The sequence below is a fragment of the Callospermophilus lateralis genome, unplaced genomic scaffold, assembly GCF_048772815.1.
Source record: "Callospermophilus lateralis isolate mCalLat2 unplaced genomic scaffold, mCalLat2.hap1 Scaffold_312, whole genome shotgun sequence".
In the NCBI taxonomy this organism is placed as follows: domain Eukaryota; kingdom Metazoa; phylum Chordata; class Mammalia; order Rodentia; family Sciuridae; genus Callospermophilus; species Callospermophilus lateralis.
In genome coordinates, this window is record NW_027513736.1 from 1,090,190 (window position 1) to 1,111,187 (window position 20,998).

Consider the following 20,998-nt stretch of genomic DNA (forward strand, 5'->3'; position numbering starts at 1 on the left):
ACTGAAATGATTACTTGTATCATATTGTATCATGATGGAATGAAACCAGAAATTTGTAACAAGAAAAACTGCAGTAATTATATCAAAACATTGAGACTAAAAATACACTGGTGAACAAACAGTAGGTTATGGAAAAAATCAGGAAGGAAATTTAAAAATTCCAAGAATCAAATAAAAATGAAAACATAATATAGTAGAACCTGTGGGATACAGTGAAAACAGTACTTTGGGGGAAGTTTATAGATATGAATGGCTATATTGAGGGAGGTAGGGGGAGGAGATCCCAAATAATAACCTAAGATAAATCTCAAGGTCTTTGAAAAACAAGAATAAACTAAGGGGCCAGGTGCAGAGGCTCACACCTATAACCCCAGTGGCGTGGGAGGCTGAGGCAGGAGCATCACAAGTTCAAAGCCAGCCTCAGCAACAGTGAGACCCTGTCTCTAAAGAAAATACAAAACAGGGCTAGGGATGCGGCTCAGTGATTGAGTGCCCATGAGTTCAATCCCTGGTACCAAAAAAAAAAAAGAAAAAATAAATGAAACAAAGAGCTGTTTCTTTGAAAAGAAAAATAAAATTGAAAAACTTTTACCAAATTTAACCAAAAGAAAGAGAAGACCCAAATTAACAAAAATAGAGATGAAAAAGGTATACTACAAAAGACAACAATCATAAGATCCTTCGGGAAAATCTGGGAAAACTACATACCCAAAAAAAATGGAATATCTAGAAGAAATAGAGGAGATTCTGAACACATATTTTAAAAATCCAATTAGATCAGTAATGAGCAATGTGACTGAAGCAGGAGAAAAGTCTCCAAACAAGGAAAAGCCCACGCCTAGACAGATTCAATGCTGAAATTTAGCAGACTTTTAAAGAACAGCAATGCTTCTTAAGCTATTTAGAAAAAAAAGGAAGAAAATGTTTCCAAACTCAGCTTACCAAGCTAGAATTACCCTGCAACCAAGACCTGATAATGACACAACAAAAAGGAGAAAACTATATACTAATATCCTTGATAAACATAAATGCAAATAAATGCAAAATCCTCAATAAAATACAAATCAAATTCAATGGCACATTAAAAAGCTTGTCCACAAGTTGGCTTCATGAAAGGGATGCAAGGATGGTTTAACACACACAATTCAATAAATGTAATATAGCACATTAATACAAAAATTAATAGAGGATAAAAAAACTTGATCTCATAGATAAGAGAAAAAAACCTTTGATAAAATTCAGTAAAGCTTCATGATAAAATGCTCTGAATAAACTATATATAACACAATCATACTTTAACATAATAAAGGATATATATCATAGCCAACATCATACTGAATACAGAAAAATTGAAAGTGTCCCTTCTAAACTCAGCAACAAGGACCTGGAGTTGTGGCTCAGCAGTAGAACGCTCGCGTAGTGCATGCGGGGCACTGGGTTTGATCCTCAGCACCACGTAAAAATGAATAAATAAAATAGAGGTATTGTGTTCAGCTACAACTAAAAAATAAACACTAAAATAAATAAATAAATAAACTCAGCAATAAGACAAGCATACCTATTCTCACCAATCTTTTTTTTTAATTGAATATGACAGTGGAATGCAATACAATTATAATTTTTTATAAATACAACAGTGAAATGCATTACATTTTTTTTATAAATGACAGTGGAATGCCTTACAATTCATATTACACATATAGAGTACACTTTTTCATACCTCTGGTTATATATAAAGTGTATTGACACCAATTCGTGCCTTCATACATGTTCCACCACTCTTATTCAATATAGTAGTACTTAAAACCTTAGCCAGGCCAATCAGGCAACAGAAAGAAATAAAAGGGATAAAGATAGGATAGGAGGAAGTTAATGTATCCCTTGATTACAGACACAATTCTATATTCAGAAAATCCTAGACTCCACCAAAATACTCTTAGAACTGACAAATTCAGCAGATTTGTAAGATTTTACAAAATGCACACACAAAAATCAGTAGCTTTTCTAGACACCAATATCAAACTCACTGAGAAAGAAATCAAAAAGCAATCCTATTCACAGTAGTCTCAGAAAACAAAAACTAAAATACCTAGGAATAAATAAAACCAGAACTGTGAAAGACTTCTATAATAAAAATGACCCCAAAGAGGTATAAACATAAAGAACTTGAGGAAAAAAAGAAAAAACTAATGGAACATGGGAAGGCTTCTCATGTTCATATTAGGAGAATATAATTTAAATGGCTATAACACCAAAAGTGATCTACATGTACCATGCAATCCTTATGAAAATATCAATGACATTATTCATAGAACTTGAAAAAAATTCTGAAATTTGTATGGAATCATAAAAGACCTAGAATAGTCAAAGCAATCCTCAGCAGAATGCACAATGTAGGAGCCATCACAATACCTGACTTAAAAATACACTACACAGCTATAGTAACAAAGATATGTACTGACGTAAAAACAGACATGAAGGCTATGAATAGAATAGAAAAACAAGAATAAAGCCACAAATCTGTACCGTTGAAATAGTGAGCAAGAACTTTTCCTTACTTCTTTGCCACAGAACCCTTCTTTTTCTTATATAATCTAAAAAATTCCTTAAAATCTGAATTTCAGAGCCTCCTAAAATAATAAAATGCTCAAACTAGTTTAAGAGAATTATATAAACTATGCTCTGAACTGTGTGTTAAAACAATTATTTCATATGAAACACTTCACCATTTGAAGTTTATGTCTGACATTTAAAAATTAAAATGTAAAAACTCAGATTTTCATATGTAATGTGGCATGTACATGTTGGCGATTATGAAAATAAGGTAACAAAATTTATAAGTTATTAAAAAATTAAACAAATGTTTTCTAAATTTGAAACACAATGTGACCAATAAAATATTGATTTTTTTAAAATAAAATAAGAATAAGCATCCATTATAAATATACGAACTTAATTTCTTAAATCTGATGATTAAGGAATGCCAGTCTTACATAATTACTATGAAAGCAGATTTTTATCTAAGCTAAATAGAAATTCCATTATGAGAAGATTTCTTATCTAAATATTGAGATAGACCATAGTGACTGTAAATCTCAAAAAATTCCTTTTTGAGAGGGGGAGTCTCACTATGTTGCCCGACTGGCCTTGAACTTGTAATCCTCTATCCTCATCTTCCCAAGTAGTTGCAAATATAATCATGTGCCACCATGCCTGGCTTCAACCTTTATAAAAATTAAATTCTGAAAGTTTTACCTTCATGTGATTTTTCAAAGGATCCAAAAGATTGAAATGAATATTGCACTTTGGACAAGCTCTTGGAAAAGGTGTTCCATTTTTAGATTGATTTGATGAGGTGTTTGCACCTAAAATAAATTCAGAACATTTATGATTCAAAACTCATCACTTTTGAACATTAAATAATCACTAATAGTTTCAAAATTTATAATAATTTCTAAAATTTATGTATACATACTATAGTAATTTTTATAGTATAGAATGTCAGATTTCATATTTAACTTTTGATGGCATAGCCTGGGAAGATGTCAGTGAAGGAGGTTTAACTGAAGGGAATTCAGCTGGAGAATTTGTTCCAGAAACAACCTCACAGGGCTTAGGATTTTTTGGATTAGCACTGTTTACTTCAGAAGCAGAAGGATGTTTTGATAAAAATGAACTTTCATTCACACCTACAATGATTTAAACAGTGGAAAAAATATTTTAGAACACCTAGAATACTACTCATAACTAAGTACAAATACTTTGGAGTTAATTTACAGATAATAAAATTAATTACCATATCACACAAATAACAACAAAAATTAAGTGATCCAAACTCAGGGCATATACAGAAATAGTATAAACATTTATTATAAACTCCAAGAATTAAGATAATTTGTAAAATAACCTTTCTATGCAAGAAATTCTAAATGTGGCTTCAAACAGAAATACATAAACTGCTATTATAAAAGAAGCCAGACCAAAAATTTTAAAGCAGAAAACACTGAACCAAGTTCCCAGAAGTAAATTACTTTTGGATACTTAAATGTGTTAGAATTTGTTAAAAAAAAAGAAGGAAAATCTGACAATAACTTTTTTTTGTTCCAAAAATTGATACCCTCATATGCTTTTTTATTTTGCAACTTAAAATGTCTACTGCAATGTTAGCTCTTTTCTCACCTAACAAACTGAAGAGAGGTCTACTGACAGCTTTAGGTGATTTTAACCACTTATTGCCATGTACAAAGTGGAAACAACTAAGTTTGAATAATATTTTACTCATTCATATGAAAGGGCACATAATGCAGGGAGTTAGTATAAGGATTTTCATACTATGTTCCCCAGAATTTAATGGGGTCATTTTAGGGAATATATTGGGCATGTCTGACAAAAAAACACTTTTCCATTTTATTTATTTGATATTCACATAAAATTTTGTTTGTACAGGGATTTCATTAAAAAAAACCTCTTCCATTTAAAAACCATTGCCTTAAGGATAAAGAATTTAGACCTATTTAGAGCATTACTAAGAAAAATGGGGATATTTAGACTATAACCAAGCCAGGCAAAGTCCTTTTAGAAAATAATACACAATGGGCTTTGTAAAAATGGATTCTAAAACTGTACATCATATTTTAATAATGCCAACTATACACTAAAAGTAGAAGCAGTGAATAAACTACAAATATTCTTGGCTTTTAAGTCAGACAAGATAAGTTCAAATCCAGACTACGACGTCAGTCTCTAGTTATGCACTCTTAAGCTTATTTAATTAATTTTTCTGAGTTTAAGCTTCCTTTTTTGTAAAATAAGTTATAATGCCTTATTTTATAGAGCTATTTAAGAAAAAGATAATATACTTAAAATATCCCAAGAAAATATTTGGTACATAAAAACACTCAGTAGAAAGTGAAAGCTACTATCATTACTAACTAAATATTTCCCATCTTTATTTTAGGGGGAAAAATTATTCCAACAGATATAATAGTAAGAGCAAATATGCCATAAAAAAAGTATTATAGTAGTTAGCTTCTTTCTTACATCCTTTGAGATAACATAAAAATGATCTCCCACTAATGAAGCACTCTATTACAAACTGCAGGTCCATAAGACAGATTCCATGAGATCCCTTTAGCATTCTTGTGAGAGGTTTAGGTTACCTGAAAAACCACTAAGTGCTAGCATTTCAAATGAATCAGTTGATTTTACAACAGGCTAAATAGTAGAAATAGATTGCTTTAATGGAGGAATTTAACAGAAGAAATCTCAATGTTAAAAAAAGTCACTTGCATTTGATTGAACTTCTGATTCTTTAACTTATCTCCTTTCTATTAGGCTGTGCTATTCCCTACTTTTAAGAAATTCTATCTCTGCCAGTATAAATCCTATACTCACTCAAGATCAAACTCAAATTCAGTCTTCTCTGAACCCTCATAATTTCTACCGTGTGTTACTGAACATCATAGTACATATAATTATTAATATTTATCATACATAACTGCTGTCATGTCATTTAAACCTTATAAATGCATTTTTAAATTTACTTATCTTATTTGGCCATCAGAAAAGCCCTGAATAGAATGGCAATCATCAAGAATACGGCAACAATAAATGTTGACGAGGATGTGGGGAAAAAGGTATACACAAATATTGTTGGTGGGACTGAAAATTGGTACAACCATGATGGAAAGCAGTATGGAGATTCTTCAGAAAACTTGGAAGGGAACCACCATTTGACCCAGTTATCCCACTCCTCAGTTTATACCCAAAGGACTTAAAATCTGCATATTGGAGTAATGCAGCCATTCAATGTTTATAGAAGCTCAATTCACAATAGCTAAAGTATGGAACTAATCTAGGTGTTCTTCAATAGATGAATGGGTAAAGAAAATGTGATATATATATATATAATGGATTATTACTCAGCTTTAAAGAAGAATGAAATTATGGCATTTGCCAGTAAATGGATGGAGTTGGAGAATATCATGCTAAGAGAAATAAGCCAACCCTGAAAAATCAAAGGCCAAATGCTTTCTCCAATACCTGGATGCTAATTCACAATAAGATGGGAGGCACTAGAGAAGAATAGCATTACCTTAAATTAGGTAGAGGGAAGTGAAGGGAGGGGAGAGGAGGGAAGGTGATGTGGGGATAGGAAGAATCATAGAATGAAACAGACATTATTACTTTATGTATATGTGATTGCATGAGATATATGTTTCTACAATATGTACACTAAGAAAAATGAGAAATTATATCCCACTATGTATATCAAAGTGCATAAATGCATTCTTCTGTCATGTATAGCTAATTAAAACAAATTTTAAAATTAAAAAAAGCCTGGAATAAACTATATTAAAAATTAAAATAAAGGGCTGAGGTTGTGGCTCAGTGGTAGACTGCTCACCTAGCATGCGTGAGGCATTGGGTTCAATCCTCAGCACTACATAAAAATGAAATAGATACTGTGTGTCCACCTACAACTAAAAAAATATTTTTTAAAAAAGAATTTAAGTAAATCTCCAAATGGCTGATTCAGGTATGGTGAATGAATACATAATATAAGAAAAATAAGTACCTCTACTTTGAATAATATCAGAAAACAAAAGTGGAAAGAGGTAAACTGACTAAACATTCTCCAGATTAGAGGTTCAAACTTACTTCTTTCAAATTACCTTATTTACTGCTCAGACTAAAGTTTCATTCTTTATATCAGAAAACCTGACTAGAGAATAGGTGTCATAATCCTTACTTTTAAGAAGTTTCAAGAATTCATATCTTCTATGAATAAAAGTCCATGCGTTTGTAAAACCAGATTTAGCACAAATACATCCCCATTTCTCTTTGGGTCTTACCTACTTTATTAACTAGAAGTTTACTAGGTATGTAGTGACACCAAGAGAAGTGAGTATCAAATATTGTGGAAAAGAAAAACAGTGGTGTACATCTAAAATCACAATGACTCATGAGGCTGAGGTAAGAGGATTGAAAGTTTGAGGGCAACTCAACAACAGCTAGTCTCAAGTAAAAATATTTTTAATAAAGTTCTAGATCAGTGGTAGAATGCTTGCTTAGCACATGTAATGCCCTAGATTCAAATCCTCTATACCACACACACAAAAAAGAAAAAAAACATTAAGCATTATTACTATGGAAAAAGAATGGACAGAAGTTGAGTTTGGTAGATTCTTCACACTGATCTGTTTAGTAAACAACCTAAAAACTCCAAAAAAATCATATACATCTCTACTTCATCAAATATTTGAAACACATATAAATTGCCAGTACATAAAGATTAAGTACTTTGATTACAGAAAATTTTCAATAAGACAAAATTTATACTATACAAATGTATTTTGATTAATGAAGAATTTTGTTATACCCTCAATGAACTTAAAATCTTCTTCAATAGGTAAATTTCATTACTTTTTCAAATAGCATTTATTGAGTACTTACTATGTACAAATCATTTCTTTAATGTGGTTACTTTACACTAACACTTTAAAATCATGTTTTACTATCATATTGAGACCATTTATTGGACTAGAGTGACACTAACCTAATGAAGAAATCAATAATAACAAACACTTTTTCCCCTAACTGGTCATAGAAACTAATTTTTAAAATAGAATATTTAGGGCATATGAGGACCTCTATAATTCATATAAATTACTTTAAGGTGTTAAGTTTGGCTCCAAGTGAGAATGAGTTCAAAGAAGTTTAGCCAAGATTTTATATAAAGTTACCCAAAAAGGCATTCAAAAACTATTAGCACAACTCCATGTTACAATATATGAAAGACTTCACAAGAGGATTTGAGCTTCAAAATAGAAAGTTAATTCCATAAGCAAATTCATCAAGTTTTTCTTTTATAACTTTTTGGAAAAAGTACTAATACCAACCTGCTATAGAAAGTGTTGGTCCCCCTTGGTAATGTGATAATCCTGTCTCCTGGGTCAAGTCAAATAGTAATTCTGAAGAATTATTAGATACAACTTGTGATGAGCTCATTATGTAATCCTGTTAAAATATTTCAGAGAAAGAATATTACATTTATTTATTATAGTTATAATTATTTTTCATAAAATTTATAAATGCAAATTAATTATATGCCAATATTATAAGAATAACCTTTGATGCCTCAATTATTAATAAGCTTAAAAACACAAAGATGATTTCTAATTTGCCAAAATAATAATTTACTAAAACTTTGAAAGCAAGCTAAGAGAGCTGGTTTATTCCTGACTAGCCAATTAATTTGAAGGAAAAATTATAGTCCAACATTTTCAAGATAAAAGAAAAGTAAATCCATTTTACATTAATAACAGTGATACACTCTGAGAGGGATTCTAAAAATGCTGTATCACCATCAAAAAGCAAATAATAGAACTGGGCAAAATCTTGGGCTAAACAAGGAGACAAGTATAAAAAATATTAACATGGTTATAAAAGTTAAAAGTTCTTGTGCCTCTAAAAAATTCTGCATCCTGGTGTCTGGGGTGTGGCTCAGTGGTAAAGCACTTGCCTCCCACATGTGAGGCACTGGGTTTGAGCCTCAGCACCACATAAAAGTAAATAAACAAAATAAAGATACTGCATCCATGTACAACTAAAAAATATATATTTTTTAAATCCTGCTTTCAAAATATCAATACAAACAAACAGAAACATTAAGGACGAATATATCAGACAATATGAATTTTGGAACCATGTTTCTTGGAGAATGTTATAAATCAGAAAAGACTGGTCCCCTCACTCTTCCTATCATCCCACAGAAAGCTGTGGTAGGCCAACCTCTCCTTTAATAAGGCAAATATAAAAGCAACCTGGCCAGTAGGCTGAATAAGTAAGAATGCCAAGCAGACAGGGAACAGAATAGAAGTTATTTACAGAAGTGATCTGGGTCAGCAGCCCTGCTCCTAGAGACCAGAGCCTCAAAGGAAATTTCAGCCCTTCCATGAGGAGAAAGGGTGGTTCAAACTAGCAGGAAGATCTCAAGAAAAGAGAAGTAAAAAGTATGAGATGAACTATGCTGTGGTCAAATATACAGTAATAAATACATTTATGTGAAAATATACACATATATTTATTATAAATAATTATGAGAATTGTGGTCAATAAATTTAGGAATATTCAAATAGCATTGTATATTAAAAATACTGACACATACACAAAACACACACCACAATATTATGCTCCAATGCCATTTTCATAAAAGACAATCATTGTTGAGAGTAAGCCAGACCACTCTACATGTTGTAATATATAGCAAGCAAGTTTTAAGATTAACAATGCTTAAAAATCAAACTGGAAAAAAAGACAGCTACTTTTAGGAAAAAAATGGGCAAAGGACATAAACTGAGATAATTCAAACTAAAATGCAATGGCCAATATATTCAAAATACCTTTTTTTCCAACATACTAGTCAAAGAAATGCAAATAATAGTGTTTACTGTATTGGCATTCTTCAACACTGCAAAATATATAATTAGCAGCTACGCTTAAGAGTATCAAGATCAAAAAAAGAATTAATAACTGCAGAAAACATAAGACTAAGAATAAACTACAAGGTGAGATCATGAATAGGATCCTGGAAAGAAAAGAAACATTAATGAAAAAACTGGTGAAATTCTAATAAGTTCTGAGGTTTAGTTCATATTAATTGCCTGTGATAAAAAGTTAACATTGGGGGAAAATGGGTAAGAGAAATATAGGAACTGTTTGAATTATTTTTTTCTTGTAAGACTAATGATAGAACTGTTATGTCTTATTGATATATGGTTTTCTTAAGCAGTGGGAGGGAGGGGAAGAAAGGGAGCAAGGGCGTAGGAATGATGTGGAATGAGTTAGACATCATTACCCTAAGTATATGTATGAAGACATGAATGGTGTGAAAATACTTTGTGCACAATCAGTGACTTGAAAAATTGTGCTCTATATGTGTAATATGAAATCAACTGCATTCTGCCATTGTGTATAACTAATTAGAATAAATAAATAATTTAATTAAAAAGACTAATGATAGTTTGAATTAAGTTAAAGTTTGAAAATGATGACTGGGGATGTGGCTCAAGCAGTAGCGTGCTCGCCTGGCATGCATGGGGCGCTAGGTTCCATCCCCAACACCACATTAAAATAAAAAATAAAAATATTATATCCACCTAAAAACTAAAAAAATAAATAAATTTTTTAAAAAATGATGAAACATTCACTACTGGCAAAGTAGAGATTATATTTTGGTATTATCTGCATAAAAATGTTAGCAGTAGTTACCAAAGCCTTTAAAATAAGGTTCACATGATTAAATTATTCTACATTCAAGGATTCATCATGATAAGGAAATGAAAGTGTAATGGAAAATTCTTTATAATAGCAGAAACATTAAAACCTATATATCTAATAATAGAGGAGTGGTAAAATAAATTGATGGATAATCATGCAGTCATTAACATCAAGATTTTGAGAAATAATCAATGATATGATCCAAGTAGAATGTTTAGTAAGAAGTGAAATACATATTGACATATACAACATGATCCGGATATATTCTTCTCTCTTTTCTAAACTTTCCTCACAAAATACATATTATTTTATAACAAAATTTGAAGTATTTTGTTTATAAATTGAGGGCTGATCAAGTTTAAGAATTTTGCTTTGTTACTAACTTTCCAATTGACACAGGACTGTTAAGAAGTTATTGAAATAAGTTATTACTGTAACACAAATAACATCTAGAATTTAGTACCAAAAAGAGAGATATGGATATTTGAGCCTTAAAATGTAGTTTAAAAAAATCAATAATGCCATACTGAACTATAACTAAGCAAAATTTTACTTCAATTTAAATATTTTTTCTAAATATATGCACTTTAAGAATTGAAAATTTCATTTTCTAAAATAGTTCTTTTAACATAAGTATAACAAAGTTAATGCTGTTAAACACTTTTCTAGAAGAAAACTCTGGTTAATTATCACAATTTCAGAGAGCAGGCAATCCACTAATCAACAATAACTAATTAAAATAATTCTCCAATTGAGAATTATTTTATCTCCAATTGAGTCATTTTCCTTGAGATGGCAGGTACACTGTGTTCAATTTTGAGGAAGTGATTGCCAACTACCCAAAATAAAAGAACCACGCCTGGCAGATATATACTAAAGTGGCCACCACATCCCACCTCCTGTTAATCATATCCTGTGTGATTCCCTCCCTTTGCATTGGACCTCTGATTTGATTCGAACCAGTAGAATACAGCAAAAGTAATAGGATAAACATGATTTTCTTTTAGTAATTACATTAATTCAGACTCTAATGACATTTTGCTAAGGATTCTCCCTTAATACCTTTGAGAAAGCAAGTAGCCAACCTGTGAAGACCCATCTGACAAAGAATGAACCAAAAAACAGTCAGATACTGAGACTCAGTTTGACAACCTGTAAGGAAATGAATGCTACAAACAACCATGTGAACTTGAAGCAGATACTTCCCCCACAAAGCTTCAGATAAGACTGCAACTTCAGGAACCACATACTGAAAGTGGCCTTGTGAGACCCTAAAGCAGAGGAGCCAGCTAAACCATCATCCGACCCACAGTAATATTACATAAGACTGTGAGATAATGCATGTGTTGTTTTAAATACATACATGTGTGATAATGTTGATACAAAAAAACAAATAAATAATACACCATGGTTTGTCAGTCATTGTTTCAAGTAAAAATGGTGTTCTAATTTTTGTTGTAATTAATCTTGGAATTTTATTCCTTTACAATTGCCAAAAAATAAAGATAAACAATAAAAACAGCACAATGAGGAAGTCTCGAGTCATCCAATGTACACAAATGGGCATATATTTTTCAAATTAAATCCATTACTATATTTCTTATAAAGAATTATTTATTAGTTCTTAGGGATTACCTGAAAAATGTAGTCCTGGTCAAAAGGAAAGAAAAGATCAGATGCGGAGAATTTCTGAAGTGTGAAAGATACAATATACTTAGTTGTATAAGTACAAGATTACAGTCCCTGAACAAAGGACTGCAATCTCGTGCAAAGGACCTATAGTTTCCTCTACCAAAAGTTATTCTTTACCAGTAAAACCATCAACAGCTGCTTGAGGATAGGGTAGAAACCACTCAAACTTGATTAGGCACATTGTAGGAAAAATTTGAGCCCAGGTTTGTATATCTATACACAGAATGGGTCTGATTATCTATGTTTGGTGTAATGATTCCCTTTCTGCATTTTTGGAATACTATTCCTAAGTATAGGATGGTCTATCTCCAAATCACTTGAAATGGAGAACTTGTGTAAAGATATTGTAAGGGACCAGCAAGAACAACAGAAACGTAGGAGCACAATACCATCTATTATGTGTAAAACTGGATACCCAGGGAATAGAGTGAAATGTCAAAGAAATTTCCTGGTACACAGGGAAGACAACCAAAAACCAAAAAAACAGCCTTCTTCTATCCATGTGTTATCCAGTAAAACTCTATGCCTGTAGCCATTAAATTACCAGGTAAGGGTTTCATATACCATTCCATAAATAAGGAAAGAAAATTTAGACTAAAAAGAATATAAGACAATAAGAAAAAGATAACTCTTTTGATTCTGGGCTTAAGGAATGAGAATTTCCTAAGATATAAGTAAAACAAACTCAAACTTTCAAATTTCCATACCCCAATTCCATTTATAGTTTAGGTAAGGCATGACCAATATTGCAAGGTAATTAAAATGAAGCAGAAAAATAACTGTTGGTTTCAAAATCCAAAAGGTCATGACCTGGAAACTCACCTGGATCCCTACCCCTTAGACCATCTGGTGCCATCTACCGATTTCATGAAACTTTCAATGAAGGGCTCTGAAAAGGACTTGGCACACTGCTTGAACTTTTAGGCTTAGAAAAGAGCTAATTCTTCTGTAAGAATCTACAGTCTTTTAACAAAAAGATTATATATAATTTGGGATTAGTAATATCTAGGGAAAAAACATTCCAGTATGATGGATTAAACAGATGTCTTACACATAGTCTCCGCCTTATGGGAGAAAACAGGGGAGGCTCATAATGGTCACCTTTTTCAGGTTTAATGAGACGAGAAAAAAAAACCTATATGCCCTACATAGGGATCACTTACATTATAAAGCTATAATTAAATATTTAGTTCAAGAATAAATTTGGGAAATGTCTATTTAGATAAAATGTTCTATTTTTAAAAAACAGTGTAGCTCATAATTCAATCACACAAGCACCAAACTTCAGACACAGAAGTACTTTATGTATACTATTTCATCATGCAAAATATTTTAAAAGACAAATATTAATGGGTAGAGTTTAAAAATTAATGACATTAATGTTTTATACTTAAACTGGTGTTAATAGATCTTAGTAGTTTCATCAAGGAAATGAATATAACTGGAATCTACAACCCATCTAGGACTGAAGCCAGAGACTCTGAATCATTCACTGCCTACATACAGTTTTAGCCATGTATGAATGACAATGCAATGAGGCCTAGATGTGAGAACTTCCATCTGATACTAATATACACTTAGTATATTCCAAAATTTTAATCTAAGCATTCCAAATCTTTCCTTATGTAACTGCTAAATGAGAAAAGACAGAAATAAACAGATAAACAGTTCACTCGGATAAACAGTTTCACTAGAAAATTTTTCCAATCTCAGAAGACCTCCAATGCAACAAGCCAATCTAAGCCTACTTCTTTCTCACACATCTGATATTTAACCTTTGGCTTCCTTCTAGTCTCCAATCACATCCCCATTTTGATTCTCAAGTTCTTACTGGCCTCCCCCTCATCTCTCATCCCTAACTCCTTACAGTAGAATAAATAAACTGAGTCCCATAAGACATTCACAAGTTTTTCTTTAAAAATAATATCTTATAAAATTTGGCTTTAGTAAAAGTAAATGCTTACTGGAAATTGCTGGTTTTGAACTCGATATCTCTCCAACAAAGATGGGCTCATCATCATCATCATCCTCAACTTCTTTTACTTTCTTCTGCCATGGTTCCAGTTCTTCTTCACATTCCATAAAGAGTTCTGCCATTTTTAAATTATCTAATTTTCAAAAGGAGAGAAGTAACCTTATTTTCAAAAAGAAAAGTAAAAACATTTTGCAGGGTGAGTACCAGGGATTGAACTAGTGGACACTAGACCACTGAGCCATATCCCAACCCTATTTTATATTTTATTTAGAGACAGGGTCTCACTGAGTTGCTTAACACCTCGATTTTGCTGAGATTGGCTTTAAACTTGTGATCCTCCTGTCTCGGCCTCCCAAGCTGCTGAGATTGCTGGGATTACAGGCTTGCACCACCATGCCTGGCAGTAAAAACATTTTTGTAATACCTGATATTGAAGATCTACTTTAAAAATTCTAATAGCAATTTCTGAATTGATATTCGTAGTCAGTACCCTGTAATAACAGTAAGAAATTCAGATCTCACTAGGATAAAAACTAGTACAATTAAGATAGATTAAAAGGTAGATAGGAAGACAGAAAATGAAAGATATTAGTTATTTACCATAGATAGAAAACTTAGAGATAATAAAATCCAAAGTGAGCTGCAGTAGTACACCTAGATAAACATATTCTATCTAATCATTATCTTTCTAAAGAGATATTAACCACAGGTAGACTAAGACTAAGAAATAACAGGTAGGAAACAAACTAGAATTACTACCAAATTCAGGAACATTAGGCACAGAGCAAAGAAGAGATAGGTGCTAAATTAAAATACAGGAAATGAGGGAGGCTTATACCAGCCAGGTTATATTACATTTTCTCACCTGAAGAAACCGATCAAAACAATACATACAGTAAATACTACTTCTCAGAAATTATGACCAAGTATACTGAGCTCCTAAGAAGCACATAGATATAGGTAGAACACCAGTAGCATCAGGATTTTAGGAAAACCTCCTATCCACAAAAGAAATAAAAATTTCCAGGGTTCTGGCATTATCTTTCATACATCATTTTTAAAAGGTAATTTTTTATTATACCAAAATAATATCATTTCTACTTTTAACTCAAAATTCAAGCAATATTCTACCATAAAACTGAAAGATACCAACTGAAATTATGCTCTGGAGACGGCATGCAAAGCAAATATTTTAACAAATTAGATGCCATTTTTTTATAAATATATAGAAAAGTATGTCACAAACCATTCCCTGGTCTAATATTTAAATGTTTAGTAATCTACCTATCAAAGGCCTTCCTATTTTTTCAAATGTCATCGACATCACAAACTGACCCCTTTCTTTTATAATTGTACTATTTTAATAGTTAGATAAGAGTTCTTTAAGTTTTTCAACTCAGATCATTAAAAATACTAAAATCTATATCACTTCTGCACAGAGTACCTTACCTTAATAGTCTATATCATTCCAGTCTACAACATAAAAAGGACATGGACTTGAAATCAAATTGAATGGTTTAAATCTTCACTGCCTTGTAATTGTATGACTGAAGAAATTACTTGAAGCTATTTATGATATCTACCTAAGTTTTATATACATTCAAGAAAATGGAAAACACCATGTAAAACATCCATTTTCAACTAGAAACTCAAACAATTAATTGCCTGCTTGCACTAATCCTTGGTTCAATTATAAATTCCTCAATAAACCATTACATTTTTATTTTCCTTTGAATTTTGAACTACATTGACAGTCAATATCATTCAATTCAAATGTTAAAACACATGATCTCAAACTACTCTCTTTCTTCATGTCTTAATTTTACATAGCCACAGTCAAATTTAATTCACTGAGAATACATTTCCCCCAGAACATTAGATAATCAACATACCCACAGCATGAGGTAACGTATAGATAAGGTGAAGTAAGATAGTACCTAATTTTGAAAAATTAGGAAAGATCCACTGTGAACTGATAATAAAAGTACTATTTATTTCCAGCTGATATATGTAATGAGTTAAATTGTGTTATCTCAAAAGCCATATGCTAAATTCCTAACCCTCACTACCTCAGACTTTGGCTATATTTATAGATAGACCTTTAGAAATAAGGTCACTAGGGGCTGGGTGATAGCTCAGTGGTAGAGCACATGCCTTGCATGCATGAGGCACTAGGTTTGAGCCTGAGCACCACATATAAATAAGTAAATAAATAAATGAATAAATAATATTTTTTAAAAAGGTCACATGGGTGGCAATAAAATCCATATAACTGTTGTCTTTTAACAGAAGTGAAAATTGGGATGCAGGCATATGCACACAGAGAGGACCATGTGAAAACCTAAAGAGAACATGGCTATCTACAAGCCCAAGAGAGAAGCCAGGCCCTCCCCTTGTGGCCCTCTGAAGAAACCAACCCTACCAACAAGTTAATCTTGGCTTTTTAGCCTCAAAAATTATGAGAAAACAAACTTCCATCCTATAAACCACCTAGTCTGTGGTACTTTGTTGTGGCAGCCCTAGAGAACTGATAAGAGTATGCAAAGATCTTTCTTGTTCTTTCTCACAGGACTCTGCCATTGTTAAAATATCCAGAATACACTGCAGAGAGAAAGGTTAAGGTCACATAGCACTTTTTAAATGTTTTCTAGAAATATTTTTTGTCTATGCATAGAAGAAACACATGAATATACTAAATTGATATTTATCTCTTTTAACAAAAAGAATAAAGTTCACTTCTACTTTACTTTTTTATATGAACATTTGCTACTCCAACAATTTTAAGTTTTTAAGAAAAAGTCCTCCACCTTCTCTTGAAGCAGTTAAACAAAAACCATACACACTGTCATCTGTTGTGGCCACAACACTTACCTTTTGGTTGAAAAGGGTTTTCGCCCATCAAGTTGCAGAGCTAATTTTCTGTAAATTGTCACCTAAGTACTGATACATGAGATCAGTCAATTTTATGAATCACTTTAAGGAAGACTAAATATTAAAACATGGGACTTGGAATTAAGAAATTATTGGGGAGAATTTTGATCTTAAAACTCACCATGTGCCTCCAAACAAGACAGCAAATTATATCTGTTTTCCCTCCTGTAAAATAAAGATATATTATCATTAGGATGGGGTAATTAAACTGCAATAAACTCTTTTTTCCTATTAAAAGCTCAATTTTTAAGTTGGATATGTTTGATATATACATAACTCATATAACTGATTCATCCCTAAATAAACCCAATTAAATAAATAAAATGGTGGTTGAAGTAAGCACTTAATAATTGAATAAATACAATGAATTACTAAATAAAAACAATTTTTAAACAATATTCTTTCATAAAAACTAGTAATCAATCACCTCATGATGTACTGTTTTAGTAAATCTGACTTTTCAAATGCCAATTGCATTCATCTTTATTACCTACTTTTCACGTTTCAGAAATGTAATAATTTCTGTAAGAAAACAAAAGTTAAAATAAATTCTAGTTTATTATTCTATTTTTTTAGCAACTGAAAAGGAACAAAAACTTGGTTGGATACATTTCATCATAGACTGATACATTCAAAATATAGCTACTGGGATCCACCCAGACTGGCCTCTGCCGCACAGGGCCCAGGCGCGCAGGGCCCAGGTGCACAGCCCTTTCCCAGCGGGGCAGACACTCGCCATAGCCTAGCCTCTGGTGCAGGACCACCCCATCTGACCATTCGACTACTGAGGAGCCCAGATCCAGCCCAGACTGCCACTCCAGCACCCTGGGTTTATGCTCTGAGTAGATCGGGTTCATCCCTCCCCCAGTGGGGCAGACACCTCCAGAGCCTAGCCTTTGGCACAAGACCACCTCTTCCTACCAGCAGACTACCACAGGAGGTCAAGCCCAGTGGCCCAGATCCACCCACACCAGCTTCTGCAGGGCCCAGATCCAGAATGCAGTAGCATCCATTGAGGGTCTGAAAGCCCAACATCAAGGTGAGGTACAGACAATCTGCACAGATACCACAAGAATATAGGGAAGAAACTGTAATGTCTCAGATCCACACTGCAAGAAAGGAAGACACATAGACAACATGAAAAAACAAGAGAGGAAAGTGCCCCAAACAAGACAGGACACTATAATAACAGAAAGTATGAACACCGAAGTTGATGAAATGTCAGAGAAGGAGTTCAGAAGGTTCATAATCAAAATGATTTGTGAATTAAAGAATGACCTAAATGAGCAAATACAAGCACAAATTGATCACTCCAACAAAGAAATAGGAGAGCAAATACAGGTAGCAAAAGATTACTTCAAAATAGAGATAAAGACTCTGAAAAAAAAAAAACAGTCAGAAATCCTTTAAATGAAGGATAGCTTAAATCAAATAAAAAACTCAATAGAAAGCAAAACCAACAGACTAGATCACTTGGAAGAAAGAATGTCAGATAATGAAGACAAAGTATACAATCTGGAAAATAAAGTTGACCACACAGTGAAGAAAGTTAGAAACCATGAACAGAACATCCAAGAATTATGGGACAGCATCAAAAGAACAAATCTAAGAGTTATTGAGATAGAGAAAGGCATAGAGTTTCAAGTGAAAGGAATGCACAATCTCTTGAATGAGATAATATGAGAAAATTTCCCAAGCATGAAGAACAAATTGGAAAACCAAATACAAGAGGCTTACAGGACACCAAATGTACAAAATTACAACAGATGTACACCAAGGCACATTATAGTGAAAATGCCTAACATACAAAAAGAATAAGGATAGAATCTTAAAAGCCACAAGAGAGAGGAATCAGATCACATATAGGGAGATACCAATTCATTATCTCAGCAGATTTTTCAACCCACACCTTCCAAGCCAGGAGATTGTGGAACAACAAATACCAAGCTCTGAAAGAAAATGGATGCCAACCAAGAATCTTATATCAGCAAAACTAAGCTTTAGATTTAATGATGAAATAAAAACCTTCCATGATAAAAAAAAAAGTTAAAAGAATTTACAACTAGAAAGCCTACACTACAGAGCATCTTCAGCAAAATAGTCAAAGAAGGGGAAATGAAAAATAATGATGAAAATCAGCAGAGGGAGGGATTACACTATTGGAAAATCTCATCAAAGAGAAACCAAGTCATGTTAAATATCAGAAATAAACAAAAATGGCTGGGAATACAAATCAGGTCTCAATAACAATGTTAATGGCCTAAACTCACCAATCAAAAGAAATAGACTAGCAGATTGGACCAAAAAAAAAAAAAAAAAAAGACCCAACAATATGCTGCCTCCAAGAGACTCATAGAAAAAGACATTCACAGACTGAGGTTATGGGTTAGGAAAAAGCATACCACTCACATGGACTGCAGGAGCAAGCAGGGGTTTCTATCATCATTTCAAATAAAGTAGACTTCAAACTAAAGTCAATCAAAAAGGATAAAGAAGGACACTACATTCTGCTCAAGGGAACCATACACCAACAAGACTTAACAATTATAAATATATATGCCCCGAACAATGGAGTGGCTATGTTCATCAAACAAACTTTTCTCAAGTTCAAGAGTCAAATAGACCACAACACAATAATTTTGGGTGACCTTAACACACCTCTTTAATCACTAGATAGATCTTCAAACAAAAGCCGAACAAAGAAACTATAGAACTCAATAATATAATCAAAAACTTAGACTTAACTGAGTTAAGAATATTCCAACCTTCAATGAGAGAATATAATTCCTTCTCAGCAGCACATGGATTCTTCTCTAAAATAGATCATACACTATGCCACAAAGCAACTCTTATCAAATATAAAAAAGTAGAGATACTACCCTGCATTCTATCAGATCATAATGGAATAAAATTAGAAATCAATGATAAAATAAGAAATAAAATACACTCTAACACCTGGAGACTAAATAATATGCTACTGAATGATCAATGGGTTACAGAACATCAAGGAAGAGGTTAAAAAGTTTTTAGTGGTACCCAGATAGAATATATCAAAATTTCTGGGACACTATGAAAGCAGTTCTAAGAGGAAAGTTCACTTCATGGAGTTCATTCCTTAAAAGAAGAAAAAGTCAACAAATAAATTACTTACCACTACATATCAAAACCCTAGAAAAAGAACAAAAAATCAACAACAAAAGCAGCAGACAACAGGAAATAATTAGAATCAGAGCTGAAATCAATGACATTGAAACAAAAGAAACAATTGAAAAAACTGACAGAACAAAAAGGTTGTTCTTTGAAAAAATAAATAAAATTGACAGACCCTTAGCCATGCTAATAAAGAGAAGGAGAGAGAAAACTCAAATCACTAACATACATGATGAAAAAGGAAATATCACAATAGACACTACGGAAATACAGAAGATAATTAGAAATTATTTTGAAAACGTATACTCCAATAAAATAGAAAATATTGAAGGCATCGACAAATTTCTAGAGTCATATAATTTGCCCAAATTTAAGTAGGATGATATACACAATTTAAACAGATCAATTTCAAGTGACAAAATAGCAGACACCATCAAAATCTACCAACCGAGAAAAGCCCAGGACTGGATGGATTCACAGCCGAGTTCTACAAGACCTTTAAAGAAGAACTAATACCAATAGTCTCCAATTTATTTCAGGAAATAGAAATTGCTGATGATATGATTCTATACCTGGAACACTCTAACTAGTTTTCTAGTTTTCCACCAGAAAACTCCTAGAACTAGTAAATGAATTCAGCAAAATAGAAAGGTATAAAATCAACACCCATAAATCAAAGGCATTTCTGTATATCAGTGAGAAATCCTCAGAAAGGGAAATGAGGACAACTACCCCCTTCTCGATAGCCTCAAAACTAAATGAATAAATACATAAATAAAATACTTGGGAATTAACTTAATGAAAATGATGAAAGAACTATATAATGAAAATTACAGAACTCTAAAGAAAGAATTCAAAGAAGATCTTAGAAGATGGAAAGATCTACCTTGCTCTTGGATAGGCAGAATTAATATTATCAAAATGACCATACTTCCAAAAGCACTAAACAGATTTAATGCGATTCTGATC

At 32.4% G+C, this 20,998-nt stretch overlaps 1 pseudogene; it reads right to left on the minus strand.

The window, feature by feature from the left end:
• The window catches only part of LOC143387584 (zinc finger protein 280D-like), a 54,900-nt pseudogene extending 37,164 nt beyond the window's left edge, over positions 1 to 17,736 (minus strand).
• Positions 17,737 to 20,998: the final 3,262 nt, after the last annotated feature.